We start from the raw sequence: 13,137 nt of genomic DNA, 5'->3' as shown, positions 1-13,137 counted from the left end.
AACACGTGACAGAGTCAGAAGAAGACCGGCTGTTTGTTGTTGTTAATGGTACTTGTTAAACACTTACTATGTGCCCAGCACTGTTCTGAGCACTGGGGTAGATACAAGTTAGGTTGGACACAAGTCTCTGTCCCACCTGAGGTTCACAGTGTAAGTACGACAATCGCCCCTACTTCCTCCCTCTGCCCCTACTCCCTCCCTCTCCACCCCACAGCATTTTTGTATATTTGTACATAGTTGTTATTCTATTTCTTTTATTAATGTGTATATATCTATAATTCTATTTATGTTATGATGCTATTGATGCCTATCTACCTGATCTGTTGTCTATCTCCACACTTTCAGACTGTGAGCCCATTGTTGGGTAGGGATTGTCTCTATCTGTTGCTGAACTGTACTTTCCAAGCTCTCAGTACAGTGTTCTGCACACAGTAAGTGCTCAATAAATACCAATGAATCAATGAAGTAGGAGGCAGTAGGATAGAATCCCCATTTTACAAATGATGTAACAGACCCAGGATTAGAATCCAGGTCCTTTTGACTCCCAGGCCTGCGCTCTATCCACTAGACCGTGCTGCTTCTCAGAAACTGCTGCTTCTCAGTAGGGATTAGACCTAGGTCTTAATCCCAGCTCTACCCCTTGTCTACTGTGTGACAGCGTGGCTCACTGGAAAGAGCACAGGCTTTGGAGTCAGAGGTCATGGGTTCGAACCCCGGCTCTGCCACTTGCCAGCTGTGTGACTTTGGGCAAGTCACTTAACTTCTCGGTGCCTCAGTTCCCTCATCTGTAAAATGGGGATTAAGACTGTGAGCCCCATGTGGGACAACCTGATTCCCGTGTCTACCCCAGCGCTTAGAACAGTGCTCGGCACATAGTAAGCGCTTAACAAATACCAACATTATTAATTCATTTCTCTGGGTATCAGTTACCTCATCTGTAAAATGGGGATTAAGATCATGAGCCATGTGGGACATGGACTGTGTCCTATCTGATTAGCTTTTATATACCCCAGCACTTAGTACAGTGCCTGGCACATAGAAAGTGCTTAACACACACCAATTAAAAAAAAAAAGACAACTCCAAAATTGTACCCAAAACACCCAAAAAAGACGCTGTTAAAACCTGGGCAAGGCCTCACAAGTCCTGAATGCTGAGTGTCAGCAGGGAGCTGATAACTCAAACATCTCTCCTCATACCAGCTCTGGCCTGAAGGAAGGCCCAGTTTCCTCATCTGTAAAATGGTGATTGAATATCTACTCTTCTCCTCCCTTATACTGTTAACTCCAGGTGGACCAGGGACTGTGCCCTCTCAGATTACCTACCCCAGCATTTAGAACAGTGCTTGAAACATAGTTAAGTCCTTAAGAAATACTATCATTATTATTATTATTATTGCTAGGTCTAGCCATCTCCAGAAGTGGATATTCAGGATGAGAAAGACTGGAGTATGGAGTCCTTATGAAGTTGACGGTGGGGGGGCAATGAAGCACAAAGGAATGCCTGAAGCCACTGAGACCCTACTTGAAGAAGCAAGGCCTAAGACCATGGATGGGCAGCTAAAAGGTATAAATGTAATGTGCACAAACGTGACAAAGGCAGGAGAAGTATAAAGATAGGAGGTTAAACCAGCAATGTACTCGGTCTCCTGCCTACTGCCAGCTGCTGGTAGTCCATCCAAGAGAGCAGTCCCCGTGGTAAGCCTGCTTCTTTCATTTAACCATCAGGTACACTTGCTGGTAAATCAAACTTGCTGTGACCCATCCGTGACAAACAGCCCACCGAGTTTGACTGTTGTGGATCACCGCTGTGGGTGGGGAGTCCTTAAGCAGCGTGGCTTGGGAAGCAGCGTGGCTCAATGGAAAGAGCCCGGGCTTGGGAGCCAGACATCATGGGTTTGAATTCCAGCTGTCACTTGGTAGCTGTGTGACTTTGGGCAAGTCACTTAACTTCTCTATGCCTCAGTTCCCTCATCTGTAAAATGGGGATTAAGACTGTGAGCCTCACGTGGGACAACCTGATGACCCTGTATCTACCCCAGTGCTTAGAACAGTGTTCTGCACATAGTAAGCGCTTAACAAATACCAACATTATTATTAAGCGATTTGAACAGAAGTTCAGTGGCAGAGCTGGGACTAGAAGCCAGGCCCTCCAATTTCCATCCTAGGTAGGCAACATACTTGATGTCTGGACTAAAACCACCACCTCTTATTCCATTAGATACTGAAATATCTTGAAGGAACTTTAGGTGCCTCTCAAACCAGCTTTTTTTTCATGAAGGGAAACACAGAGAGAAATAATTTTATAATCAGCAATCACTCCTCCTATAGATTTACAAAACTGGTGCTAGAATTTCAGAATCAACACATACACACACCAGTCATGCTCCATGCCTGGCCAAAATCCTACCAGGAAAGTGATCATTTGCATTCTAAGGCAGTCAACTAGTATTTATCAAGTCCCCTCTGAGAGCCCTGTGCTGTTCTTAAAGCTGGAATTTGACCCTGCAAAGGAAGTGGATGTGAATCTTGTCTTTGTCTTTGAAAATGTTCATCAATAAATACAGCCACCCTGAGCGGGGAGGTACATTTATGATCTCCACTAATTTATTCATTTTTCCACTCTTGCTAGCATTTGTTTATTTGTTTATCCTCCTGTTCCTGCTGTGTGTAAACAATATTAGTATCTGCCTGTCTCCCACATTATATCATAAACTCCTTGATCTCTGATCTCTGCCCATTACCTCTAGCATACTCTCCCAAGTGATTTATATAGACCTCTGCAAACAATAGGTGCTCAATAAATACTGATTGACTAAATCAGTATCCTTTGGACAAGTGATGCCCTTATTAAGAACATGTAATTATCAAGACCACAGGTCTCCACCTCCCTTATCCTGCATAAGGTTTTAATAAGTGTAATGCCCTTTAGGGAGATATTAAAGAACATCTCTGCCTTAGAGAGGAGCATGGCCTACTGGAAAGAACACAGGTTTGAGAGTCACAAGACCTGAGTTCTAGTCCTAGCTCTGCCACTGACCTGAGTGACCTTGGGCAACTCACAACCTCTTAGCCTCAGTTTTCTTACCTGTAAAATGGAAATAATACTACCTCCTTCTCTCTACCCTTCTCAGGGATGTTATAAGGACAAAATTCAAATATAAAGTACTTTGGAAAAATGGAAGTGTTATGCAAATTCTAGGTATGACTTTTTCACCCATCTCATTAAAGAAAAGCCATCATATACAGTGATTTGTTGCTATCTGAAGGAACCGACATGTTTTTTCTAAAGTATTTTGTGTTCAAATGGTACTTGGTGACAAGTAGAACATCGATTTGACCAACTTTTGGAAAATGCAATTATGGGACTACTATGATGTTAATTTAAAATTACTTGAAATTTTTAGAACATACTAGCTCCCTAAAACACCCTAATGATAAAATTTAGAATTTAATCAAGTGGGGAGGAGAGGATGTTTAAGCAGAGTGACTCACTCAGAATATGAGAGGAGGTTCCTGAGGAGAGAGAAACAGTAAAGCACTTGGGTGAGGCATGGAGATTGGTGAGTGGCAACAAGGTATTTCAAAAATGAATTAAAGTGAGTGGAGTTGTAAGAATCAGCCTTTGCCAGCTATGGCGGCATTCCAAGCCCTAAGAGGAAGGAATTGTTCTGGTGTTTTGGGGGAAGTGAACAAAGAATTTGGTAATGCACCAAACTGCATCCAGTTATCCTTTGTTTTTAAAGATGAGGGGACTTCCACTATGTTTGATGTCCTACCTGTTTATCCTGTATTCATTCAATAGTATTTACTGAGCGCCTACTATGTGCAGAGCACTATATTAAGCCCTTGGAATGTACAATCTACCCCAGTGCTTAGTACAGTGTTTGGCCCAGAGTAAGCACTTAAGCAATACCATATATTATATGTGTAAGATCCCATCCCTTTGTGAAAGTGTGACTAAAAAGACCAGTGGGTGACCAAAACTTCCTCCCACAAAGTTGGTTTGCCTTTTTGATTTGTTTTTAAATGGAATTTGTTAAGTGCTTACTATGTGCCAGGGACTGTACTAAGTGCTGCAGTAGATACCAGATAATCAGGTTGGACACAGTCCATGTCCCACATGGGGCTCACAGTCTCAATCCCCATTTTACAGATGAGGTAACTGAAGCACAGAGAAGTGAATAATAATAATAATTAAGGTATTTAAGTGCTTATTATGTGCCAAGCACTGTTCTAAGCGCTGGGGTAGATACAAGGTAATCGGGTTGTCCCACGTGGGGCTCACAGTCTTAATCCCCAATTTACAGATGAGGTAACTGAGGCACAGAGAAATTACGTGACTAGCCCAAAGTCACACAGCTGATAAGTGGTGTAGCCAGGATTAGAACCCACGACTTCTGACTCCCAAACCCATGCTCTTTCCCCTAAGACACGAAGGGACTTGCCCAAGGTCACACAGAAGACAAGTGGTAGATCAGGATTGGAACTCAGGTCTTCTGACTCTCAGGCCCATGTTCTTTACATTAGGTCATGCTGCTTCTCACTAGGCCACACTTAAATTCATGCTAAAGGACTGCCGCTCTAATGCATTTTTCCCATTTGACATCAGGGTACACTGTATCCCAACAGGCTTGACTGTCAGACAAATGCTTCCTAACAACATTCTGGTCAAACCAGGTAATGAAAATATGCATATGACAGACCCGAGTGCATACGTGTAAAAAAGAACACAAACATAAGAAAACACCCAACTTTTATTCCCTCTTGAATCTAAGCTCTTTGAGGATCACACACACAGCATCTAACACGTAGCTGAGATCCACAAGCCCAGCTGGGTCTCTTAGGTCCAGAATACATCAGGCTGAGAACAGCAAGAATGTTACTAAAACTCATAGCAATGGAACTAGACTTCATCACATTATAGTATCAATCAGTTGTACTTATGGAGCATCTACTGGATGCTGAGCACTGTACAATAAGAGACACAGTCCCTACCCTCAAGGAGTATACAGTCACTACAGTACTGCAAAATGTAATGGTTGAGATTGTTGGGACTCCCAACCTACCTTTCCAGCATATTGTGTGTGCTAGGTAGTAGAAATAATGAATGTCAAACCACATTGAAAATCAACCCAAAAAGATGCTTATGTCTTCTTTCTTCTCTTTGGTTACTTTCTTACGTATATCACCTGTGGCTGTATCCTGGATAACATTTTCTTCATAGAAAGCATGAATTCACTCTTTTCTTGGGCATTTTAATTTGTTAATGTTGACCATTTTAAAAGCATATGGCTAACATCCTGGAAAATACACAACTGGAGTTTTCATTACTCTTACCTTAGCAATCAAACTCTTCCTTTGTAATCAGAAAAAGATCAAATGGCCTGAATTCAATAGCAAACATTTATGTAACACACTCATCATGTAGTGTGTGTGTGTGTGTCTCCCTCACACACAGATTCACCAATCCTCCCCTAGTCCAACATCGTTTATATTCGTACCTATCTGTAATTTATTTCAGAGCCTGTCTCCCCATCTAGGTTGTAAATTCCTTGTGGGCAGATAATAGCTATACTAAACTCTTTTGTATTGTACTCCCCTAAGGTGTTTAGTACAGTCCTCTGCACACAGTAAGTGCTCAGTAAATTTCACTGATTGATACCATCTTTCAATAGGGAAAGCTGATACCTATTGGAGCAAACATTTGAAAACTTTGGTCAGTGTTTTAAAGATACAAATTGATCATGCGGGAGTGTGTGTTTTTAAGAGTTCTAGTGCAACCATGTTTTTTCCCCTTATGGCTTAATATAATTGCTCAACAGCTGATATTTAATGCCCCTTTAGTGTTTTCAAAGCATGCAATGATCCACAAGGTGAACTGTGACTCATTTTCTATCTGGGCTACCACACAGAGAAAATTATTCTTATTCTTCCTTGGGTGCTGCGTGTATTTAGCATTGTCTACTGCACAGAAGGCCTGGTCCCTGTGGCTGCCCCAATTCAGAAGTAGAATCTGCCAGCTGAGACAGCGGGTTAAGGCTGATCATTTTGAGAGTGTATTCCCTTCCCTATCACCCTCACTCCTCTTCTCTTTGTTGTACGGAAGAAACCTTCAATAAGTGACTCCTAATTAATGGCTTCATAAAAGAAGTGTGTTTCAGATGGTATTTATGAACAGACTCCTATCATTAGCCACGTATTAAGAGCACACATTGTGAGAAGGACCATACAAAATGTATAAAAAACATACTTCCCTCTTTCAAGGAGCTTGCATCTTTAAAAATGGGAGGATCTGAAAAGGTCCTGTGGGGGCAGACAAAAGGGAATCTGTTCCAGACACAGTTGAGCAACTTGGAAGAAAGCAGACATGCAAATTAGTTTGAGGCTCCCAAGCACAGTGTCTGAAAGAAATTAGGTTGGTCTAAAAGAAATCTGGCGGCGAGCAAGTAAGTATTTTAATGAAAAGTGCACAAGATTCTCCCCACACTCTGGTGTTATACTTTCCATGCAAAGCAGTGCCTCAAAATCACTCCCAATCCCATCCCAAGTTTCCTTCCTAGACTTCTGTAATTTTTCTCTGAAGCAAAGGGAACAGTTAGATAGTTCTTGGGACTGGGATGAGCACAGCAACGTCCCCCCACACCCAAAAAAATCCCAGATCAGCTCCAGAAACTGGGAGAGACCCCAAGAGTTCAAGTTGGGGCCAATTAATGCCATCATGAGTCTCTCTGGGACTGGAGTAACCAAGGGTTTACAGGTCTTTGGGGAGCAAAGACGGATTCCCGACTACACCAAGAGAGCCCTGATTCAGGCTAGAACCTCTGGACACGTCAAGAGGACTCTCCAACACTGACCTAGTCAACCCTGATGTCTGGAGCCCCTTTCCCCTTCAAATTTGACAGACCTCATAGATTCAATTCCCTCTAGATTGTGAGCTTGTTGTGGGCAGGAAACATGCCCAGTAATTCAGTTGTACTGTGCTCTCCCAAGAGCTTAGTACAGTGCTCTGCACATGGTAGACTGTGAGCCTATTGTTGGGCAGGGATTGTCTCTACCTGTCACCAAATTATACACTCCAAGCACTTAGTACAGTGCTCTGCATATAGTAAGCGCTCAATAAATACGATTGAATGAAATACCACTGATTAATTGATTCAGCCCTTCTGAATTAACATCTCCAAGAGACCTTCCCTGATTAATTTCTAGTCTTCCATGTTGCTGTTGTCAATGTATTTTTTAAGTGCTTAACTTAATTTGCCAGGGACAGTACTAAGTGCTGAGGTAGACACAAGCTCATCGGGTTGGACACAGTCCCTGCTTATATCAGTGTGACATAGTGGATAGAGCACAGGCCTGGGAGTCAGAAGGACCTGGGTTCTATTCCCAGCTCCGCCACTTGTCTGCTTTGTGACCTTGGGCAAGTCATTTATCTTTTGTGCCTCAGTTTCCTCATCTGTAAAATGGGGATTAAGACTGTGACCCCCATTTAGGACTTGGATTGTGTCCAACCTGCTTACCTTGTATCTACCTAGAGAGCTCAGAACAGTGCCTGACACATAGTAAGGGTTCAACAAATACCATATAAAAAAATAGGAGCTTTCCAAAGTGGAAAATAAATTTGTAACTCTGCAAATGTTTCTGTCTTCCTGATCCTGAAGTATTTGTACTCTACAGAGCAAGAGGCCTTCAGTGTCCACAACTTTCCCTTCATCAAGACTCCAGGCGGGGGGCCCATGGTCTAAGCACAGCCCTGGTGGATTTTCAATACATTTATCTCCCTACCTCCTAACTTTTTATCTGGGGAATGCCTAGGTGCCTGAAAGATCTAATTTGGGGGCTCCAGATATTGCTGTAATTATTTATTATTATTTATAGTATTTATTAAATGCTTACTATGTGCAGAGTCCTATACTAAGTGCTGAGAAACAATATGCCAGTGAAAGACAATCTCTCTCCTCTTCAGGGGCACTCAGACTAAAAGGTAGGGAAGGGCTTGGCAACAGACACAGAAGGAAAGATAACATAATGAGATAATATAAATGCAAAACAACGTGGAAGACTGTTCAGCTAGCTCTCCTGGTTTTCAGTTCCCCGGGGCTCGTAGGGGTCACCCTCTCACTGTGAGTGCAGGGGAAGAAGGGTGACAGGAAGATTTGGGACTAGAACACCTAGGTCCCCTGATTCCCAGTCTCACATGCTTTCCACTAGACCCCACTGCCTCCCTACCCCTGCAGACTTTCCCCCTCATCTCCAAGAGCCCCAGGAGGAACTAAAACTCCCTTTCCCACACACCTTTCACACTAAAAGACAGCCTACCTGGCTCAGCACCTCTACTTTCTTCTGTGAGTCAGGCAGGGGTCCTTAAGGTAAGCGAGGGTCAATTGTAGTCAGTGGTATTTATCAAGGGCTAACCATTCAATAGTATTTGAGCGCTTACTATGTGCAGAGCACTGTACTATGTGCAGAGCACTGTACTAAGGGAGAGTACAACAAAAGAGTGGGCAGAAACGTTCTTTGCCCACAATGAGCTTAGTTTAGAGGACCAGAGTAAACACTCCACTAGCAGCAAAATAACAACAACTGTGATCTATAAAATGATTATTAACGGCTAAGCACTCAGAGAAAGATACAAGATAATCAGTTTGGCTACAGTCCCTGCCCCACAATAATCCATGGAGGGGTGAAACTGAAAAACTCGCATTAAATTATTTGGCCTTCTTAGGAACTGAGAACTTCACTGATTTATTTAATATTAGAAAATACACCTATCCCTTCTTTTCCTCTGCCTGGTAAGTCCTTCCTCAGGGAAAAGAACAAAAAAGGGGAAATAGCATTAAGTAGTGTGACATCATCCTGTGGAATTCCCTTCCCTAGGAGGTCAGAGAGTCTAACACTGTAGTTGAATTGAAAAGGAGGTTGGGTAATTTTGTGGCAAACATTAACACTTCTCGTTATGCATTTTAAGAGACTGGTAATCAAATCTCATGCCTCAGAAAGTGAACCAATCACTCCTTTCCTTTCTCTCCTTCCCTGGGTCTATCTTCTCCATAGGCAAATAAAATGTCCACTTTAGGGAGGATGGACAGATAGATTGACAGACAGAAATAGACATAGAGGAACAATTCTGAAGAATTAATATCAATCAAGTAGCTCCACGAGGAGTCAAGCACACATGGCTTACAACAAAAAAAACCCTTTTACATAGGTGACTAAAATAAAACAACAAAAGATCAATGCAAGAGCTTTGATATCAACATAGAAAGAGGTAACAGTTATAGACAGAGCTAGCCTTCTTATTAGAAGATGGTGCTACTGACGAAAGACTGGTATCCATAGGTACAGCTGAAAGGACCATGAGTGACCACAACTCCGTTCCTCACTAAACACCCATGAAGATTATCCTTTGCTTCTCTGATGTGTTTACTACATGCGGTGCCTGATGCTGTTTTAGAATCTGCTTCTTGGCTTCCTACCGCCTTTGCTCAAGGAGAACGACCACTTCCCTGATTGCCAAACATCAGGCTAGTTTGCCTGCTGCTGTGGTCACATTGTGTGAGCCAGCGATTCTCGGTATCTTTAAAATGTTTATTTGGCTCTCCCTCCTTGCATTTGCCCCATTTCAGCATTTGCCCCGTTTTAGCTCACGATTCAGCAGCTGTTTGGGTATCCAGCTGTCATCCATTCTCCTCACATGACCTGCCCAGTGGAAGGGAGTTGCCATGAGAAACCAATGATATTTTATCAGGCAGCCAGATAGGGGCGTGGAAGAGGAAACTGGCAGTATGCTTGGGATATTGAAACAAGTTAACACCAAAGACAGGAGAGACTCATGGATGGCCCCTGGAGTCCTGAGGGCTGGAAATTATTTTAGGAAGTATTTTTTTTCTCTGAGGACGGGGTGCAGGGAACAAGAGGGGAATCTTTTTGAAATAGGTGTGACCTTACTGGCCCGTATTTCTCTGACTTACTCTGCCTTGAGCATCGTCACAATTCTGGTGAACTGGCTGCACTCCAAGACCTTATTATCAATTCCCCTGCATTGGCGTCGGATACTGAGAGCAGTCATTGGTAACAGTGATGAAACCGAGAAGTCAAATGTGGAGGTGCCTTCTATAATCAGGCCGACTCTAATGGCAGTGTGGGTCTTCGATAATATCAGTAAGGATGCCTGATATTCTTCTTGCATATGCATATATCTGTCAATCAGTCATCAGTATTTAGGTACCTACTGTGTGCTGGGCCCTGCACTAAGTATCTAGGGGAGCACCCTAAAGATAAAAGACCCAACCCCTGACCTCTTAGGGGCTTGCCGTCATGCTGCAAAGCCCCTTTCCAGGTCTGCTGCTCAGGGAGGGTCTCTAGTTTTGAATCTGTGCTTGGGTCTCTGATGCCCTAAGGCCCTACCTATGATCAACTGCATTCCCCTTTCCTGCCTTTTTACACACATACATATACATAAAAGATAAATATATATATATCTCCCTTCTGTGAAAATGGTGAAATCTTTCATTGGAAAATAATGACCAAACCTTGGCCCTGAAACCTCAGGAAAGGAAACTTACATGAAAGAATTGATCACAGTGGCTTGCCCAATGTCATTCACATTCTATCGGCCCTACCAGTAATGTTCCTGCTGGGGCACAAGTACAAAGAGTGTCATGGTGGGCAGGGAAACAGCACATTTCAAAGTGCACACAAAATTTCTAAAGGCAGGATCCATTTACAGCTGAAATGGCTGCAGCATAGTGCTGATCATGGGTCCTACTGTTACAACACAGTCTTCTGTCTTCACTATCCCCACTAGTCATTTTTTGGGATTGCTGCTAAGCCCGTCCACCTTCCAGAATGCCCTAGGTTGTTCTTCAGAAAGAACCCTTCCCCAGCCTCTGGTAGGGACCCAGCAGTCAGTCTCTTACCTTCATGATTCTATTTATTGCTATCTTGATTCTATTTATTGCTACTGTTCTTGTCTGTCTCCCCCGATTAGACTGTAAGCCCATCAAAGGGCAGGGACTGTCTCTATTACCGATTTGTACATTCCAAGCGCTTAGTACAGTGCTCTGCACATAGTAAGTACTCAATAAATACTACTGAATGAATGACCACCTTAGTGAAGACATATCTCCTCCAAAAGGCCTTTACTAAGCCCTCATTTCGCCTTCTCCCACTCCCTTCTGCGTCTCCCTGGCACTTGAATTTGCTCCCTTTATTCACCTATCCCTCAGCCCCACTTATGTACATATCCGTAATTTATTTGTTTATATTACTGTCTTCCCCTCTAGACTGCAAGCTCCTTGTGGGCAGGGAACAAGTCTACCAACTCTATTATATTGTACTCACCCAAGTGCTTAGTACAGAGCTCTGCACAAAGTAAGTAGTTAATAAATACAATTGACTGATAATTGGGTCTAGAATCAGATAACCTAATTCCTACAGCATTATTTTTGCCATTGAACCAACAGCAGAGAATCTCTCTTCCACCTACATCCAAAGGAAAAGCTGATGTCTAGATGCAAATCTACCGGCGGGGGGTGGGGCGGAAGAATCAGAAATGAACTGGTAATTAGGGTTTTAGCTGAGCAGTAGGAGAAGGTTTAGGAGCAAGTGCATGGTCAAAAAACAAAGCCTAACTATTGTTGACTTGGAATTGTGATGCCACTGCTCTTCCTCAGACCCCAAATCCCAATCTGAATGAGAGAGATTATAAAGTCTTTGTTAGGTTATAAATTCCCTGAGGGAAAGGAATATTTGTTTGCTATTTGTTTGCTTCTGTTATAGTGTCCCAAGGGATTAAAACAGTACTTTGGACTCAGTAAATAACTCAGTGGGTAGATGAGTTATCAACCCTGTTCAAAAGGCAGAAATGTGTTTTCCTGCCATTTCCCTTCAACCTGTTCAAGTGTGTATCCAAGCCAGCCACCAGGATGCAGGGCTTTCTTTGTTTCAAACAAGCTCTCCCTTTTTATAGATTTGTTTCTCGCTCCTGCATAATTACATAATTAAAGCTAATATGGGTAATTTAAACATTTTAATTCATTTAATGGCTTCAAAGTAGTGTCTTTCAGGTCAAAGAAAATTCAAGCACCTGGAATCTCGATGTAGTCCTGATGGGGCAGATTTTTGCCAGGGATAACAGTGAAGGACAAAAAGCTTGCTGAGGATCATGGGAGGTGGGGGGAATCTGAGAGATTTGGGCCTGACTCGCACCTTTCATGTTCAGCATGTGAAAATGAAGTGAGTTCAGTTTTCAGTCACACTCTAATGGAGTTTATACAGGGGGAAAAAACATACACATCCAGCTGCCACATAATAGGACTTTTAAAAACCACTCTGTGTCCCCCTGTACCCTTACCCACACTTCTGCCCAATCTTGTTTGAAGCACGTATTACAGTAGCAACTTTTAGGATAAGCCTACTGCTTCTTGGATGTCTGTCTAGATTCAATATAGACTTAACCTCGTAATAGAAGCAGCAGAAATATTTCACCTATTTATAGTTTGCCCCAATTGGGAAGCAATAAACTTCTCATTAGTTAATCATGGTGCTTATTTATTAAGCAGTCGATTGTATTTATTGAGCACCTATGCGCAGACAAATAACAATAATTGTGGTATTTGTTAAGCACTTACTTTGTGTCAGGCACTGTACTAAGCGCTGGGGTGGATACAAGCAAATCAGGTTGGACACAATCTCTGTCCCATATGGGGTTCACAGTCTTAATCCTCATTTTACAGATGAGGAGATTGGGGCTCAGAGAAGTGAAATGACTTGCCCAAGGTCACAGAGCAGACAAGTAGCAGAGCTGGGATTAGAACCCCCAACCTTTTGACTCCCAGGCTCGTGCTCATGCCATGCTGCTTCTAAGCTACTAAGCATGTGGGAGAGTACAATATCACAGTAAAGAGAAACATACCCTGCCCACAACAAGCATTTATTATGTACCCAGCCTTGATACAAGATAATCAGATCAGAACCAGTTCTTGTCCCACATGGGACTCACAAGAGGGAGGGAGGCAAGGAGATTCCTTATCCCAATTTTAATCGGGACACAAAAAAGCAACAGAGAAGTTAAGTAACATGGTCATAAAGCAGGCCAGTATGGAACTCCTGGGATTGGAACCCAGGTTTCCTGACTCC

Source organism: Ornithorhynchus anatinus, chromosome 1 (assembly GCF_004115215.2).
Source record: "Ornithorhynchus anatinus isolate Pmale09 chromosome 1, mOrnAna1.pri.v4, whole genome shotgun sequence".
In the NCBI taxonomy this organism is placed as follows: domain Eukaryota; kingdom Metazoa; phylum Chordata; class Mammalia; order Monotremata; family Ornithorhynchidae; genus Ornithorhynchus; species Ornithorhynchus anatinus.
The sequence above is the reverse complement of the archived record's forward strand: the minus strand, read 5'-3'. Positions refer to the sequence as shown.